The sequence below is a fragment of the Pangasianodon hypophthalmus genome, chromosome 9, assembly GCF_027358585.1.
Source record: "Pangasianodon hypophthalmus isolate fPanHyp1 chromosome 9, fPanHyp1.pri, whole genome shotgun sequence".
NCBI lineage: Eukaryota > Metazoa > Chordata > Actinopteri > Siluriformes > Pangasiidae > Pangasianodon > Pangasianodon hypophthalmus.
This window is the reverse complement of record NC_069718.1, coordinates 11,784,955-11,802,371: the sequence shown is the minus strand read 5'-3', so window position 1 is coordinate 11,802,371 and position 17,417 is coordinate 11,784,955.

Sequence of the window (17,417 nt, the reverse complement as noted above, 5' to 3'; positions counted from 1 at the left end):
GGAGTGATGGATGCTGAGATAGAGGATATATTTAGGGATAGAGGATATATTTAGGGATGGAGGGATGGATGCTGAGATAGAGGATATATTTAGGGATAGAGGATATATTTAGGGATGGAGGGATGGATGCTGAGATAGAGGATATATTTAGGGATGGAGGGATGGATGCTGAGATAGAGGATATATTTAGGGATAGAGGATATATTTAGGGATGGAGGGATGGATGCTGAGATAGAGGATATATTTAGGGATGGAGGGATGGATGTTGAGATAGAGGATATATTCAGGACTGGAGGGATGGATGCTGAGGTAGAGGATATATTTAGGGATAGAGGATATATTTAGGGATGGAGGGATGGATGCTGAGATAGAGGATATATTTAGGGATGGAGGGATGGATGTTGAGATAGAGGATATATTTAGGGATGGAGGGATGGATGTTGAGATAGAGGATATATTCAGGACTGGAGGGATGGATGCTGAGATAGAGGATATATACAGGAATGGAGGAGTGGATGTTGAGAGAGGATATATTTAGGGATGGAGGGATGGATGCTGAGAAAGGATATATTTAGGGATGGAGGGATGGATGCTGAGATAGAGGATATATTTAGGGATAGAGGATATATTTAGGGATGGAGGGATGGATGCTGAGATAGAGGATATATTTAGGGATGGAGGAGTGGATGTTGAGAGAGAGGATATATTTAGGGATGGAGGGATGGATGTTGAGATAGAGGATATATTCAGGACTGGAGGGATGGATGCAGAGGTAGAGGATATATACAGGAATGAATGAGTGGATGCTGAGAGAGAGGATATATTCAGGACTGGAGTGATGGATGCTGAGATAGAGGATATATTTAGGGATAGAGGATATATTTAGGGATGGAGGGATGGATGCTGAGATAGAGGATATATTTAGGGATAGAGGATATATTTAGGGATGGAGGGATGGATGCTGAGATAGAGGATATATTTAGGGATAGAGGATATATTTAGGGATGGAGGGATGGATGCTGAGATAGAGGATATATTTAGGGATGGAGGGATGGATGTTGAGATAGAGGATATATTCAGGACTGGAGGGATGGATGCTGAGGTAGAGGATATATTTAGGGATAGAGGATATATTTAGGGATGGAGGGATGGATGCTGAGATAGAGGATATATTTAGGGATGGAGGGATGGATGTTGAGATAGAGGATATATTTAGGGATGGAGGGATGGATGTTGAGATAGAGGATATATTCAGGACTGGAGGGATGGATGCTGAGATAGAGGATATATACAGGAATGGAGGAGTGGATGTTGAGAGAGGATATATTTAGGGATGGAGGGATGGATGCTGAGAAAGGATATATTTAGGGATGGAGGGATGGATGCTGAGATAGAGGATATATTTAGGGATAGAGGATATATTTAGGGATGGAGGGATGGATGCTGAGATAGAGGATATATTTAGGGATGGAGGGATGGATGTTGAGATAGAGGATATATTCAGGACTGGAGGGATGGATGCTGAGATAGAGGATATATACAGGAATGGAGGAGTGGATGTTGAGAGAGGATATATTTAGGGGTGGAGTGATGGATGTTGAGAAGAATGAATGAATGCTGAGATAGGTGGATGAGTGGAAGGACAGAGAGAAAGCTCATTGCTATGCCGAGATGGAGGATTGTGTGTGGGTGTGTGTCCATCCGTGTGTGTGTGTGTGTGTGTGGTGCTTATCTCTGTAGGACGGCCATCTTACTTCTTAGGACTTTATATGCAAAATTCCTCTCATACTGAATTTAATATGAGCATGACCTTTTGAGATGTGTGTGTGTGTGTGTGTGTGTGTGTGTGTCTTTGTCCTCTGTGCAAGTCTACTCAGTGTCAAACTACTGCCACATATGTCCCTGTGGGATGTGTGTGTGTGAGAGATTCTGCAGTTGGAGCCTTCTTCCCCTGCATACATCGTCACCTCGATCACCTCTCTCCTTCGTATTCCTGTTCTGTTTCCTCTCTCTCGCTCTATCTCTCTCTCTTTCTCTTTCTCTCTTTCTGCTGTCAGAATTCCATGTACTCATCTCCTCCATATTTATGTGCCTGATTCAGTATGCAATAACCTCCAACTTAACGAGGGAGTGTGTGCCAACTATATGCTCACACACTGACATGGCTGTGGGATTTTTTTTGTATGAAAAGTTTGAAGTCTTGAAATGTCATATCTGTCAGCTGTCTTGGACCATCTGAGCCATGTGTGCATTCATTCATCTGTCTGGCTTGATGCAGGATAACCTTTTCTGATATCTGTCTGTAAATGAATGCTGCCCTTTTCATATGCTCCATCTGTCCAATCCTGCCCGTAAAAACTGTGTGTGTGTGTGTGTGTGTGTGTGTGTGTGTGTGTGTGTGTGTGTGTGTGTGTTAGAAGTACTTTGCATTTTGCTGCTCTTTTCTGTCAGGCTTTTGTGACCTCACTCTTGCACTCCTTCGGTCATCCCTTCCTACCCAGCCAAGTGAAAGGACACCACCGCCAGCTAAAGGCGACCTCTCACTTCTCCTTGTCCCTTTGTCCTCCTCTCTTTCTCTCCGCATGCTGATGGCAGGGTTGCAGGTTGATGATGTCACCAGTGAGGTCGTAGGGCTTATTGCTGATGTCATTGACTGCCCTGTAGCAGTTTTTTTATACTGACCTTTCCTCTCTCTCCCTCTCTCACACCCCAACATTTGGTAACAAATGATGAAAGCCTGGCTTCAAACCCAGTTGAATAATTTTTCAAGGCATGGTTGCATAGTTTAAAACAGCAGCAAAAGCTCAAGAGTAAAGCCGTGATTACTACACATGTGTTGCTTAACATCAAAGCACAGCTAATAGATAGACTGAGAAATGGAAAACTGTATGCACTGCCCAACATTTAATTTTTATTATTTTAGTTGCTTTAGTATGCTAGACACCTACATAAATTTTTGAAACCCTGAACGGATTCCTTGCATCAAAAGGTCATCTTTGGGAGAAGTCTATCAACATATACACAGACAGCTAAGGCAGTGACAGACGTGAAGACGGCAATTGGCACCTAATATTGTAGTAACACCTTTTGTTTAACACAGAGAAGCCCCTGCTGATTTGAATGAAGTGTTGGTCTCAGTTATTAAGATTGTAAATTTCATTAAGATGTGACCTTTGGAAAATTTTCTCAGCTCTTTGTGCTGAAATGGTGCTGCTTTTGCACACAGAGTTTTGTTCTGTCTCCTGTGGGTCTGTCTAGCGACTACTTTTTTTTTTTTTTTTTTCTTTTTTCCTCTTTTCAGTGATTGTTTATACACTTCAAGCATGCAACATGCGCATGTTTCAGATGTGTCTGACGAGCTGCATAAGCTTAATATCAGTACGCAGGGCCCGTACTCATACATACTGGACATGTATGAGTCAAGGGACTTGCAGAGAAGTTTCACTGCTGAAAAGAACAAGAGAAAAATGGACTGATGGCTATGTTTTCCTGCTTAACAGACATGAATGATCAAGAGCCAGTGAACTTCTCTGAAACAATCTACTCAGTTCCGACTGTGCTCGTTGATGATTTCAGCAAGCACTTTGGTGAAATGGCGAATGACTTGAAAGCTGACACACGTGGATCAGAGAATGCATCCAGCATAGACATGTCACACAGGTTAACTCAGACAAAGGAGGACAAGCCAAAGCTGTGAACGTCCTGTAACATCATTTTGGAAAATCATCAGTTTCAGCTATGTACCCTAAACAACACAAAAAGCCTTGAAAATCTTTATACTATTCATATCCAGTTATTTATGTTTGAGTGTATTTTCAGCACTGGGATCTATCAAAACAAAACAGAGATCAAGGCTTGACATAGAAATGAGATGACCATATGTTGGTCAAAGATGGACCGCTGGTTGTGCCTTAGCATACTTAAAATCTCTTAAAATACTTAACCTTATCTTAGCCTTATCTCTTAAAATATTTAGCCTTACCTTAGCATACTTAAAATCTCAAGGGGGTACTTCAGGCACATTTTTAGGTTGAAGCAGTGTTGCCAACAAGCTAACTATTTAGGTGTTTAGTCAAAGTAAATATTTTTATGATATTTAAAATTCTATAGTTTCCATCAAGGATACAGACAAAAGAAGCAATGATAATGAGTAGTTGGGAAATACATGTGACGGAAATGGTTATGGATGGAATACCTGTGGACATGGTATTGTCTTCAGTGGGTAGTGTTGCTGCCTCACAGCTCCAGGGTACCTGGTTCAATCATGAGCTCAGATTACTCTCTGTGCAGACTTTCTCATGTTCTCCCAGTGTCTACCTCTCCAGTTTTCTCCCACCTCTTACAAACATGCCAATAGGTGGATTTTCTTTCCTTTTTTTTTCTTTCTTTTTTTTAAATTGTGCACCAGTGTGGAAAAAGGAAAGACCCGAGTATAATAATATACATATGCTGAATAAGGATCATTAGTGTGCATATAAATGCTTTCTTGGCCAATTTTAGACTTTAGATTTTTTTGTGTGACTGTGAGCAATGTCTTGTGACGATGGAGTTTTGTTTTGTGTTTAAGCGGGTTTTCAGTCCTGACCTGAGCTTCTCCAACTGATTTGTGAATTCTGACTCAATTTTGTGTGCTTTTGAAATGTGTAGACTTGTTTCCTTGCCTCACTTTGCTAGTTTCCATTTTGATGCAGGATGCCAGTAGACCGCTTGTGAGTCAGTTGCCGTTTGAAGTCTACACCTACCGCAGCCCAATTAGCCAGCGTGATCCATAGAGAGAGAACGAGATGGGGAGGATATGAACACAAAGTACGGAGATAGAAAGCTGCATGCGTGTTTGATGCTGCTGTATCTCATTATGACGATGATTCTTTAATGCTCTCACTTCTTCTGGCAGCCCGCTTTTCAGCTCTCCTCTGAGGCTCGCAGCTCTCCATGGAGCTCGCTCAGCCAGCCGGCTCTGCCCAACCCCTCACCTCCGCTTATGTGTGCTCACACACACACACACACACACACACACACACACACACACACACACACACACACTCTGCTTCTGTGATGCAGCTAGCAGTGTACTTCATTACCGCAGTGACCAGCACCACAGGGACTCTCACTAAATCACTCCTCATGTTTCTTCTTTCTCTCTCGCTCATGCACGCGCACACACACACACACACACACACACACTATTCCACCATTGGTGCACATATCTCTCACAATCTCTTACCCTTGCATATTTATGTCCTCAGTATCCACACACACACATACACACATACAGTAGTGTCTAGGGCTTTAGCTGTTGTCTGTCACCCCTTGGCCATCTGTTGCTGTCTAATTTCTTATTCCGTTCTGTTCCTGGGAGACTCTGAGAGACACTGGCTGAATGAAATATGGTGGTGAGCTGCATGCTGTGCCACATGGCTGCTCCTGCACTTAACATGTTTCTGCCTCATCTGGCTCATTTCTGCCCAGGAACCACTGAAACGCGGCACTTCATTTTTTTTCTATGATTTGACCTTGATTCTGATAGCACATTAAAATGTGCCTATGTTCTGTAATTATGTTTGAATTTACAGCATTTGGCACATGTCCAGTTCAATTTTATGTGTATAGTACTTTTAAGTATAGACTTGGTCACAAAGCAGAGTTACAGAAATACGGATGTAGATTTTGTCTATTAATGAGCAAGCCAGAAATGACACTGGCAAGGAAAAACTCCCAGAGTTGACATGAGGAATAAACATTGAAGCAAATCATACTTAAAGGGGACCCTTTAAAGAGAAATAGTACTAAGTGTGTTGAAAGGATGTTCAATATGAGCATACTCTAAGAAGGAATTTTGAGATGAACACAGGGCAGTCTTTATTAATACAGCAACAGTTCTTAGGTACAAATCTGCATTGTCTGTATTGAAGAATGAGTGAGACTTTTAAATATTTTAATTCCGTAAAATATATATTTCAAGTATGTGCTATCATCCACAACAGCAGTGCTTCGCAACAGAAGAATATAATCTTTTTTTTTTTTTCCCCCCTATTAATGTTTATAATTACAAATACCAGTACAGAAATATTATGGTAATATAAAAGTTCTGGAAAATTGATAGCAAAAATAATTAAAAAATATATATAATGGCAAATTAAAGCATGCAGGCAGCAATTAAACAAAAATTAAAGTATGCACAGTATCTGAAAGTGTTGAAAATTAAATTATTTTTAATGACTAAATTATATACACTCAAGAAAGCTGAGGAATTTGGTTGAAGCATATATACACAAATAATAAAACAGAGTTTAAATTGATGTTTCAAGAAAGCTAAACTTTCATATTCAGTTAATGATGGTCTTGTAGGCACTTGCGATGGACTCAAGTACATGCAGCTGACTGCAACAATCGGCGATGACAGCTCAATAAATATGTGAATTCATTTGATTATTTTTTTCTTTTCTGTTTTTAAATTTTGAAGCGGTATCAAATCCGTTTTACATTGATTGAAGTTCAGTGCCGAATAACAAAATATAAATCCTTCTAGGATGACAGCAATTAGCTTTTACTTCCTTTGATGTTTTGGTTTGCTGTTGCTTTTATATGTAGATTTTTAAACTCACAGGAAGAAAAGCACCGCATAACTGAGTGTGTGAAGTAGGCGTGTGAGATTGTGCGTAATATGCCATTGTACTATCGTGCCCCCTAACTATCGCTGACTGGAGATAGTATCGCCTGTGGCTTTGAGTCAAGTCAAAGTCAAGTCGCCTGTGGTGTGGCTATGCGTGCTGTATACACGTTATGACAATTAAAGTGGAAATAATGCCAAAAGCTGGTTCACAAATCCGCTGTATCTGCAATCATTAACATTAGAATTTAGTCAGTTTTTTTTTTTTTTTTTTTTTTTTTTTAAATCCTAATTCACAAGATCAGGAATGCTTGCAAATTTGAAGTGAGGACTGCAGGTAAACATAATGAGTTTTTAGCTGTAAGTTAAAATAAAATTATATTAAAATAAAATAACAGCAGTGGAGATCCTTGTTGAATTCCTCTATAGTAAAGTAATCCTGATAAACACCTCATCGTTTTCTTAATTTAGATCTCCATTCATGTTTTTAGAGCCAAGACATTTGCATCTTTATTTGTTTGGCATCACGGACAAGGGAAGCTAAGATACATGAGAGAAAGATGTCGGACAGCAGGTTATTAAGGTTTGTAAAGGATACAAAACTGGACAAAAGGAAACACATATTACGAGATACAGTACACTTCATTTTGTCAATCTTACAGTTTTTCGTTAGACATTTTTATCATTCAACTTAATAGCCATTGTGATAGTTGGAATCTGTTGGTGATTTCCTGATACTGTTGTCAATCATGCCAAGCCTAGTGTGAGGTGGGTTACACTGGTTGTGCGTACGTTTGTACTAAGCTTCGTTTTTATAATAGCAGCTATGTTACTTGTGCATCACTGAATATTACTGTGTTACACTAGAACATAGTTGTAGTTGTTGCTCAGTGGTTAAGGCATTATGCTACTGGGCTACTGATTAGAAGCTTTTGAGTTCAAATCCCAGTACCATCAAACTGCCACTGTTGGGCCTTGAGCAAGGTGCTTAGCCCTCAACTGCTCAGTTTCTTAATTATAGGTTGCCTTGGATAAAAGTGTCAGCCAAATGAGATAAACGTTCATGTAGCAGAAGACACGGTTGCAACCAGTCTTTAGTTGAAAGCCGAAGAAAGTGATTAAAATATGATGGCAGAGTGATCTGATTGTCAGTTAACTCATATAAACCTCAGATTTGCCCCATGTTCTACAAGGTTATTGACTGTTACTGACATTTGTATGAAAACATTTCAATGGATTTTTTTTCCCCTCCCAATTTTGTTATTTGCCTATTCACATCTACTAGGTAGCTCTGTCCTGTCACAGAGCAGCTACCGGCTAGGGATGTTGAAGGCTAACATATACTTCTTTCAAGAATTTGTATTATGACGAAGCCACAGCCAGGCAGTCCAAGAGAACAGCACTGGCTGCAGTCTCTGGATGGAAAGGATGGCATTACTCTTTCCCATGTCAGTCAGAATAACACTGGCCAGTCATGGGTGTCTGTGGGCACTATCCTCCAGGTGTGTTCAACTGCCTTGTGACAAGCCATGAGCAGCAGGTCGAAAAGATTTGGTGTCTGGCTTCATGTGTCATGAAGGAAGCATGTGCTAGCCTCCACCATCTCTGATTTCTAGTTTTTCTGTCATGCCACTCGGTAGCCTGTAGAATTAAATTGGGTCTTGTCTTAAATACTAAAGTCCTGTCATGATGCCCAATAATATGTTTAGATTTCTCCACAGAAATCACTGTACAGAGACTTCACAAGCAATAATTAATGAATAATAAACTCGGTATATTATTAGCAGTACTAGAAAATAGTAGTATATAATAGCAGTACTTTTGTCCCCAGCATGCCGAAACTATTATAGCTGAAACTATTTGCAAGGCATTGTGCTTCACAAGGTTTGACACGTGTCTACACAGTACGAACTGGCCACATTGTGCTGCATTGGGAAAACATGTAATATCTATATTTTTAGTAGTTTAGAATTTGGTCTTATGCAATCATACATGTGGGCGTTTTCATCAACAATACATCAGTGTTTCTGTTTCTCTGAAAGTGTCCCTCTTGTTCTCTATGCAGATCAATAATCATATAGATCTGTGTGTGGTCTTGCAGTTTATCGACACCAATATTGTCTCCTCTGAGTTCCTCATTTTCTGCTTCTGTTGTTTTGTTAATTAAGTAGTTTTTTCCTACAAGAGTCAACATGGATGCCTTAACAATGTGGGAATGGAGATAATGATGACATTATTCAGCTTAGCCTTCCTTCAAATGGGTAACACTTTGCTACCTTCTTCCCAGATATGCACGTATGCTAGAAGACACGTTGTTCTGTTATAATGAACTTTTGTTTTAAGTACTTGTCTTCTAATCTTTGTATGTGCTTTAGCATATATCTGTGTTTTTTGTGATTGTCTACACAAAGTTTTATATGTGTAGTACATGTACTCATAAAATCTTATTTCATCAGTCGTCATTAAACATTTACTGTCTTTTTAATGCTCAATAGTGAGTCTGAACTACACATGCCCAGCTTTGTGACTCCCCTCAGCACACATATGGCTTTATGACTAGTCGACCCTCAAAGTGCTTCTACTCCAGACCTTTCAGAACACTTACTCTGTGCTAAAACTAAAACACACACACACACACACATGGGGTATCACATTAATGGCTCATATTATTTTACCAAATGGGACATACAGAATGCTTTTTAGTTTCAAACACCAGACATTGGGAGGAAATATGAAGTGAATCTTAGGCATTTAATGATTTCCCATGTGTTAGGAGATTTCTGCTCTTATCCTTTCTTGCACTTTTTGTAATTTATTCTCTCTCTGCACTGCCAGCTGTCTGTGTGTATGCACGTCTTTGCTATTCCCATCTGAACATGATGGAAGCGATTGAGGTTCATTGCAGAACATTTGCTTGCTGATGGCGGGGAAAAAAGGAGGAATACAGGGCGATGAGTGTTATGCTCTGTATTTCGATTCATTTCGTCTTGTGTTGGTTTGTGTATTATTTCGTTCTCCAGAGACGGGTTATAAAATCTATGTGTAAACAGCTTATGGAGTAATAAATTGCAGCCATTGTTTTTGGAGTGTGAACCGCTATGTTTGCTTTGGGAGGAGGAAATGAGTTTCGACTCAACAGTAGTTTAATGCAGCGTGCGCACTGAGGCATGTTCCTTTTGCTGGGTATTTATGTTTTTCTTTGATTATATTTGGAATATTTCAACCTAAATAAATATGCAAGAGAATGCAGAGCTATTCTCATTATGTGCGTGAACTATCTTTAAGCTCTTCGGGAGTTTTTTTTTTTTTTTTTTTTTTTTCTTCAAAGTGGTTGTGCGTATGTGTGAAGAATCACCAGCTTTGAGAGCTAGCATTGTGTGTTTTTGCTGTTTGTTGTGTGACAGAATCAAAGAGATAAACGGAGCTTTAGTCAAACACAACGCTGCTAGTGAATAAATCATATCACACTTGGACAGAAACCTCTGTCCTCCTTCAACTTTGTTTCTGTCTGTCTGTTTTTTTTTTTTTTTGTGTGTGTCTTTTTTGAGGTTAATGCACAGGTCACTAATGCCACCCGGTTATCTATCTACCTCAGCTTTTCTGCTTTTCTTCCTTTTGTGCTCTCCGTAGTCCACAACGTTTTTTTTTTTTTTTTTTTTTTTAAACCTCGGCTTTGAATTCCACTTTCATTACATACCTCTTTTCCTTTGCACCATTGCAATATATATATATTTTTTTCCTTCTTTTTGTTGTAATGTGCCTGTCTGGCAGTATTTTGATATCTAAGCCTGACTTGATTATAAAATCTTGTTTAAACTTGTAAATGTGCATGTGTTTGCATAGTGAAGTACAGACCAAATATAAATGAGAGTAGCTGTTCATTTCAGTATAATAAGGAGCGAATGTTTATATATTCTCATCTCTCTAAGAGGTGAAGTTTGCTCTGACAGTAATTTTAAGTGTTTTTCCGTGCTCAGTTGTTATTCATATTCTCTCTCTCTCTCTCTCTCATAGCATTGTGGAACACGTTGATTTGAGCATGTCTCCTTGCATTCATTTCCTCTTTATCACACTCAAACACATCTGTTGGCTTGCCTCGGCACCGCTGCCAAACGCAACAGATTATTTACCCAAACAGGCTGCGCTTTTGTACCACTACCGCGCTCCTATTCCAGCTCTCGTTTACATGCAAATTCAGAACGAACGCTAGAGCCTTCCATGCATTACAGCAGCTCAGCTGTTTTAATCTGAACTTTATCTGCCGAACTCGTCACGTTTTAAACAAGACACACACGCACAAACACACACACAGAGAGAGAGAGTAGGGTAGAGAGAGGGTCCATTACCATTTAAATGCTCATTACCATTAAAGAGGCGGAGGAGAGGAAGAGAAAAGAAGGGGGAGATATTTAATAGGGATTTAGTGAAATGGCGTTAAGGGCGCTGAGCAAAGCCGAGCTTCTAATCACAGAGCTGCACTGTGGTTTACATTACTGCTCCATTATAGCTGCCATGGCAAGGAGAGAGGGAAAGGGAGAGTGAAGAGGCCATAAAAATGAGTGTAAACCGTAGTGTGTGGATGTGACCTACCTGCAGATCAGTCTTTGCATGAATACTATTCACTGTTGTGTGTAGGTGTGCCACTTACCATACGTATATGGTAATGCCCATGTATATGGGCATTGGAATAATTATGACAAGACATATGTTACATCTTTGGAGTATGTTGCAGAAAGCCATGCAGAGAGAAAGAACAGAAGGAATGGCCAAACAGGGGAGTAGAGAGCGAGTGAAGATTGAATGTGTGCATGTGTGCGTGCCGTGTAGGGAAGTGCCACAAACATGAAACGTGGAGCTGATTAGGCCTCGTCTCGCCACTCTTTGATGATGAGATTGTTTTTAATTATTTTTTTTAACCGCATTAGCTGCACCGCACCGCTCCCGTGGGCTTAAAGCTCACCGTGGCTCCTCTCATGGCCTGCGCTTTGATGCCACCGATAACAACGCGAAGAGGGAGAGAGAGAGAGAGACGCTTCTTCAAAGAAACAGATGACAAGATAGCAGCATTAACGGCCCTTCGCCTCGCCTTGCTTGCTCTGCGCTTTCTTATCGCAGGAAGAGAGGGGCATTCACGGCTTCTCTGTAGTGCTGATACTCCTGCAATTAAAGCAGAGAGAGGAAAGAGGAACGATTAGAGGAATATAAGTAAAGGATATGGCTTTAGTATTATGGGATGGTTTTCTATTTGATATAACCAGATATGGTGCAGTTGCTTCATGCATAGTACGCTCTCTCTGTCTCTCTCACACTCACAAACACAGTTAAACCAATTTACATTTTCAGAGAAATTAGAGCTTCTGTTGCCTAAAGCTGAGAGCAGACTTATTTTTCTTCATTCCCAGATGTATTTGTATTATTTTATTACTTTTTCGCTTTTTCATCTGTAATTGTAGTGTGAAAAAGCCTCTTTAGGGCAAAACAGACAAAATGCAATTATAAGCTCATAACGGTACAGCTAACCCTTTCCCAAATGTAACGAGACAGGGTATTGCAAAATGATGGTTTCTTAAAGACACATTTGAAGTTAACCCAAACAACTTTTCCTCTTTTGCATCTTGTCTCCAGTCAGAGAAACTGAAAACTTTCAAAGATCAAGGGAATGCTATTAAAAAAAAACCACGCATTTCACTTTGACTGTTGGTTTTCTAATACAGGAAAAAAAATGTCAGTCCTGTGCTCACCACGCTCTTTAATGGACAGGTCAAATTAAAGAGCAGCATTTGGGCTGTAGTAGAGTGATTAAGGTAAATGCGTTCTCTGGAGCTGGAGTGTGTTGGTGAGGAAGGTAAATGGAGCGGATCTGTCCTCAGAGCTGAACTCTACACCCAGAAACCCAGCCTCGGTGCCCTCTGAAACACACATTAAGCACATGTGGTATTTAAAGTGATTTCCATTTGCTTCTGCCCATAATTTTTGCCCTTTACAGGCACTGGTGTCTGTGTGTGTCTGTGTGTCTGTGTGTCTGTGTCTGTGTGTGTCTGTGTGTGTCTGTGTGTGTCTGTGTGTGTCTGTGTGTGTGTGTGTGTGTGTGTGTGTGTGTGTGTGTGTGTGTGTGTGTGTGTGTGTGTGCGCGCTACAGTGATGTACAAGTCAATGGAAAAGCCCCTGTGTTTGTGTGTGGGATAGGGAGCTTTAGTATCTCTAGGCTCTTGTTTCCCTGCAGGCACATTTAATTTTTCAGTTTCCCTGCTGTTGCATGAAATTATGCGTTTTTTTTCTTCTTCCCCCATTTCCCCCTCCAGACAGTGTTTTTCCCTGTTGTCTGTCTGTCTTGCTTTTTGTATTTTGCACAAACTGTCTTCCTGTTTTTATGTCTCCAGCACTAGGTTTTCAGGTTGTCTGTGAATTTGTCTGAGATTCTCGTTAGTACAGTGTCTCAAGAATGAGTGGTTGAATGTCAGTAGGCTTTATATGGGCTTATCATTGTAACCAGCAGATGAACTGATTAGATTTTGGAATTGATTCAGAGTCAAGTCACAGCAAGTTCAAATAAAATTAAAATAGTTTTTCTTTAGTAGCGTCCTTCCTGTTTGAAGTACATTTTAACAGTATTCGAGGCATACAAGTTAGTAACAAGAAGGACTAGACTTGTTGGCTGACATCCCTGAGTTGTGCTTATTTCTTTATAATGGCATATTTTTATGTCTTTGATAGTGATGTTTGGAATTGAAAAGTGATGAGTCCAAAAACAAGTCATTTTGTGCAAGTAAAAACCTTTCACACACGGCTACAGCTCAGGGCCACGCCCTTCAGGACATCCACTGAATAGCAACAGAAGATAAGCCATGACATTATTATTATTATTATTATTATTATTATTATTATTATTATTATTTTAATGCACATTTTTATTTAATTGGTGAAGAAAATATGAAATGAAGTAAGAAAAACTGAATAAAGGAAATTTTATTGTCTTAAATAACATACTATGGATAATCAGTACTTGTACATGAAGCAGTTATTTTGGTATTCTCTAAAAACTTGAGAGTAGCTTGAGACATTGGTGTTCTATAAGTCAGAGAGGAGGTTTGATAGTCGGGCACTAACGAACCCAATCTCTAACCTAATCGGGAATATGATCTGCTGACAGGTATTGACTTCAAAGATCTGACTGCAAAGAAATGAAAGGAGGCTGCTGATGGATAGTTTTTCCCCCCTCCCAGTTTTTAGCCTGCCTCAGAAATAAAGTTAGCTATATTTAATCTTAACCCTTTTTTACCCCTACATTAAGGCCTCGTGTTGTGTACAACTTGCAGTCAGACTACGTTTCTCCTGTCAGTCAGAAGACACACACTGATTCCCTGTGTAACGCCAACCAGACTAGCAGTGGTGAAGCTTAGCAGAAATAGAAGATTGAAAAACATCACTAAAAATAGCCACTCTCCAAATCTGTGATGCACACCATGGTGGAGGATGGGTGCAAACTGATCAATGTGCAGAACAATAGATCAGGCAGTGTATCACGCAACAGGACAGAGTGTCTACCGCACCATGCCACAGTTTGACTACGGAAGCAATTAGAGCTCTCTCGTTAGCCGGATATCTCTCACACTTCATCTTTCTCACTCAGAGAATTGAGAGAATTGAGCGGTACTCTGAAAACAACAGCGGTTTATCCCACTGATGGGAAGGCTTCATGGTGATGCCGTTATAAATGGACTTTTTTGGTCAGAATTTTCTCTTTTTGCTCTTGTGCCTAAACTTTTGCTGACTATAATTTCAGTACATTTCTAGTGTATCTCTGTTTCTGTCTCTTGCTCTCTAATCAAAGCCAGGTATTCCACTTAGTCTTATTCTTGCTAAATCCCTGAAAACATTCATTCATTTTGTCCATTTTCAGGTACTTGTGCACAGCGCGTTCCTTCCTCTCCCAGAAGCTCTGAATTTTTAAACTGAGGTCGAATTAAAAATACAAGAGCAGTTCATCTGAGAGAGAAAGAGAGATGAGGGAAAAATATATCCCTCGCCTTCATGTTATTTCGAACCACACTTTTACATTTTTTTTCTTTTTCGAAAACCCTAACTCCGTATCTCCTCAATTATAGATGCTGTATGTCTCTTTTCTCTATCACGCTCTTCCCCACTCTCTCCCATGACACTGTGGTCTCTCTGGTGTTTGACTTGCCTGGTGTAGAAAGTTTATTACCAGCTGTCTTGACTGCTCTCTAGAGCATGGTCTAGAATATTCTCACTCCTCTTTTCCTCCTCAATAAGAAATCTTGATTGGCCGTGGAAATACCAGACCCCCTAACTAGCTGCGTTATCTGAAACAGGCTATATTATTGTGTACTTTGGTAAATAAGGCAATTAGATAGCAGATTGGATAGGCATCGATTCTCAATAACATCAAACACTGGACCTGTATCATATTAGGTTTGGTGTTTTCCAATCCAATGCCATTAAAAACAATTAAAATAATGTGATAAAACAAGTCACAAAATAATAAAATAATAATTCCTATCTTTCCTGCATAAAACTAGCATTTGATGTTATTTGTTTATCTGTAGCAGTCTCTTGTATCTCATTCTCTGCGTTTTTTTGCAAAATTTGCAATTTTGTGCATTTTTTTGTAACTCGTTCTGTCACCACAATTCTCAACATGCATTATGCAAATACTTTGTAGCATCATTGAGAGTCTTCATAAGCACACAGTCCTGCACTACTTACACCATTAGCATAAATCAGTCAGTTGCCAAACAACACAACATTTTTCTTTACTGAAGATAATTCGCTTCATTCAGTTGGTGTGGGAGTGGATGCCAAAGGAGTTGTTACCGGCTGTAGGAGCAGAACATCTGATGTAAATTTACAAGTGTTACAACCGAAGAAGTGAAGACAAGTTGCAGGAGAAGCAGAATTATTGGATTCCACCAAAGAAGATTATAAATAAAGTTGCATTTTCCTCCATATTTCACACAGAACAGGCATGAGATGAGTTCCTCGTCTTCTCTTTCTCCAGCAAAGTGAAGTTGAATTGAGGTATCTAACTAACCAGACTGCTGGCTTTTAGCTTGTTGACATCCATGTCAGTAGATTCTGAATTGAATTCAATCCTGCTTATTACCAGCATGTTATATGCTTTCCAGCTAGTTTTTTTTTATTTGTTATTTTAATGAGGACTCCTGCAAAAATCCTCCTCCAAAGCTTTTAAACTCCTCCAACCTGCTTCGTCAGGTGTGTGTTTCAAATTTGATCTAGACACTACTTGGTCTAGGGGTCGGCGATATGACAAAAATATATCGCAATTCTCAAAGGCATTTCTACGATCACAATCTATAGATTTGCCATCAATACAGTAGTGTTGCATTAAAAAGAAAAACCTGTTGTTATTAATTAGAGCATTTATATTTTTTATATTTAAAAATAGCATTTTTTTATTTATAGAAATAAATAATGTGTAAAAAATAATTAAACATACTGTATTTAACACTGAAAAAGAGAAAGAAGATGCTATTTTAAAGATGAGAAAGAAAGTACAATTTTAAAGATTAAGTAAAAAATAAACATCAACTGCTACCAGTAATGCTGTAGTTATTAAAAAATAATAATAATAAAAAATGAATAAAAAGATATCATGATTGCCATAGTATCTCAGAGAAGCGTACTGTGTGACATAATTTGTCACAATATCCATATTATACCATATTATTGCCCAGCCCTAGTTACCGTTGTCCTTTTTGTCTTGTTAAAGTACGTCGTTAACTAAAAGAGAGTAATGGCAAATGGGTTTTCCTCACAACACCACCTTCTAAACAACTTTGGTGACTATAAAATGAAAAAAATTGTCATTGGTGCATCTCTAGCAGATGAACCAATGGTATTAAAGTGATAAATGAGTATGATAATGATGAAGAGGTTGAGAGAACAGAGGAGGTGGTGATGGAATGATGGAGAGACTGAGCACAAGAGAGAACCTGCCATTGGATGTAAGCGCATAGCTCACCGCTCATTGGTGTGTGTGACGTGCGTTGCCGTGGCAGCAGCCTGATTGTGATTGTTCCTGTGCATTTGGGGCTTGACTTCCACCTGCACACAGACTCAGACGGACAGAGCGAAATAAAGAACGAATGCAATGGAAAAACCAGCAGACATTTCATTCCTTTATCTCTCCTTTGTCATATTTCCCATCCCACTTACTCAAGAGAGAATTTAAACACCATGACTACATTCAGGGTAAAGAATAGAGCAGGGTATATGAGTTTCTCACACATACGCTGTCAGGTTAACTAATGTCTTTCATCATTCTGCTCTCATCATTCCCCTTTCATCACATGAATGTTTTAAAATGGCTAATATGAACCCTTCCTCACAGTGACAATAACTCACACGCAGACTGCATGCAAATATTCTTATTGAAAAAGTAATTGAATTCAAAAGGTTACACGATGATTATTCTTCTGTTTGAAAGATTATTAAGCAATTTATTCACTGTGTTATAAATTTCACTTGGATTGGCATTAATCAGGCTGCATGTTTGTGCAAAAGTTTGCACTCTCCTTAGGGAGCATCTGTAGTGTGTTGGGACTTAGACCTGATTCACAAATGTTCCTTAATTATTACAAGTAAGCTTGTTTTCTTGCAAATTTTTCTTGGACCAGCTCCATTTGTTGGAATGTGAAAGCTATTTTTGAGCCCTGTTATGTTATTTCCTGTTTTTAGTTTCATAATGGTGGGGAAAGGATTTTTATGGAGACTGGGTACCTATCGATATCCGAGCACCTTATCTATATGCAAAAAAGGCATTTAA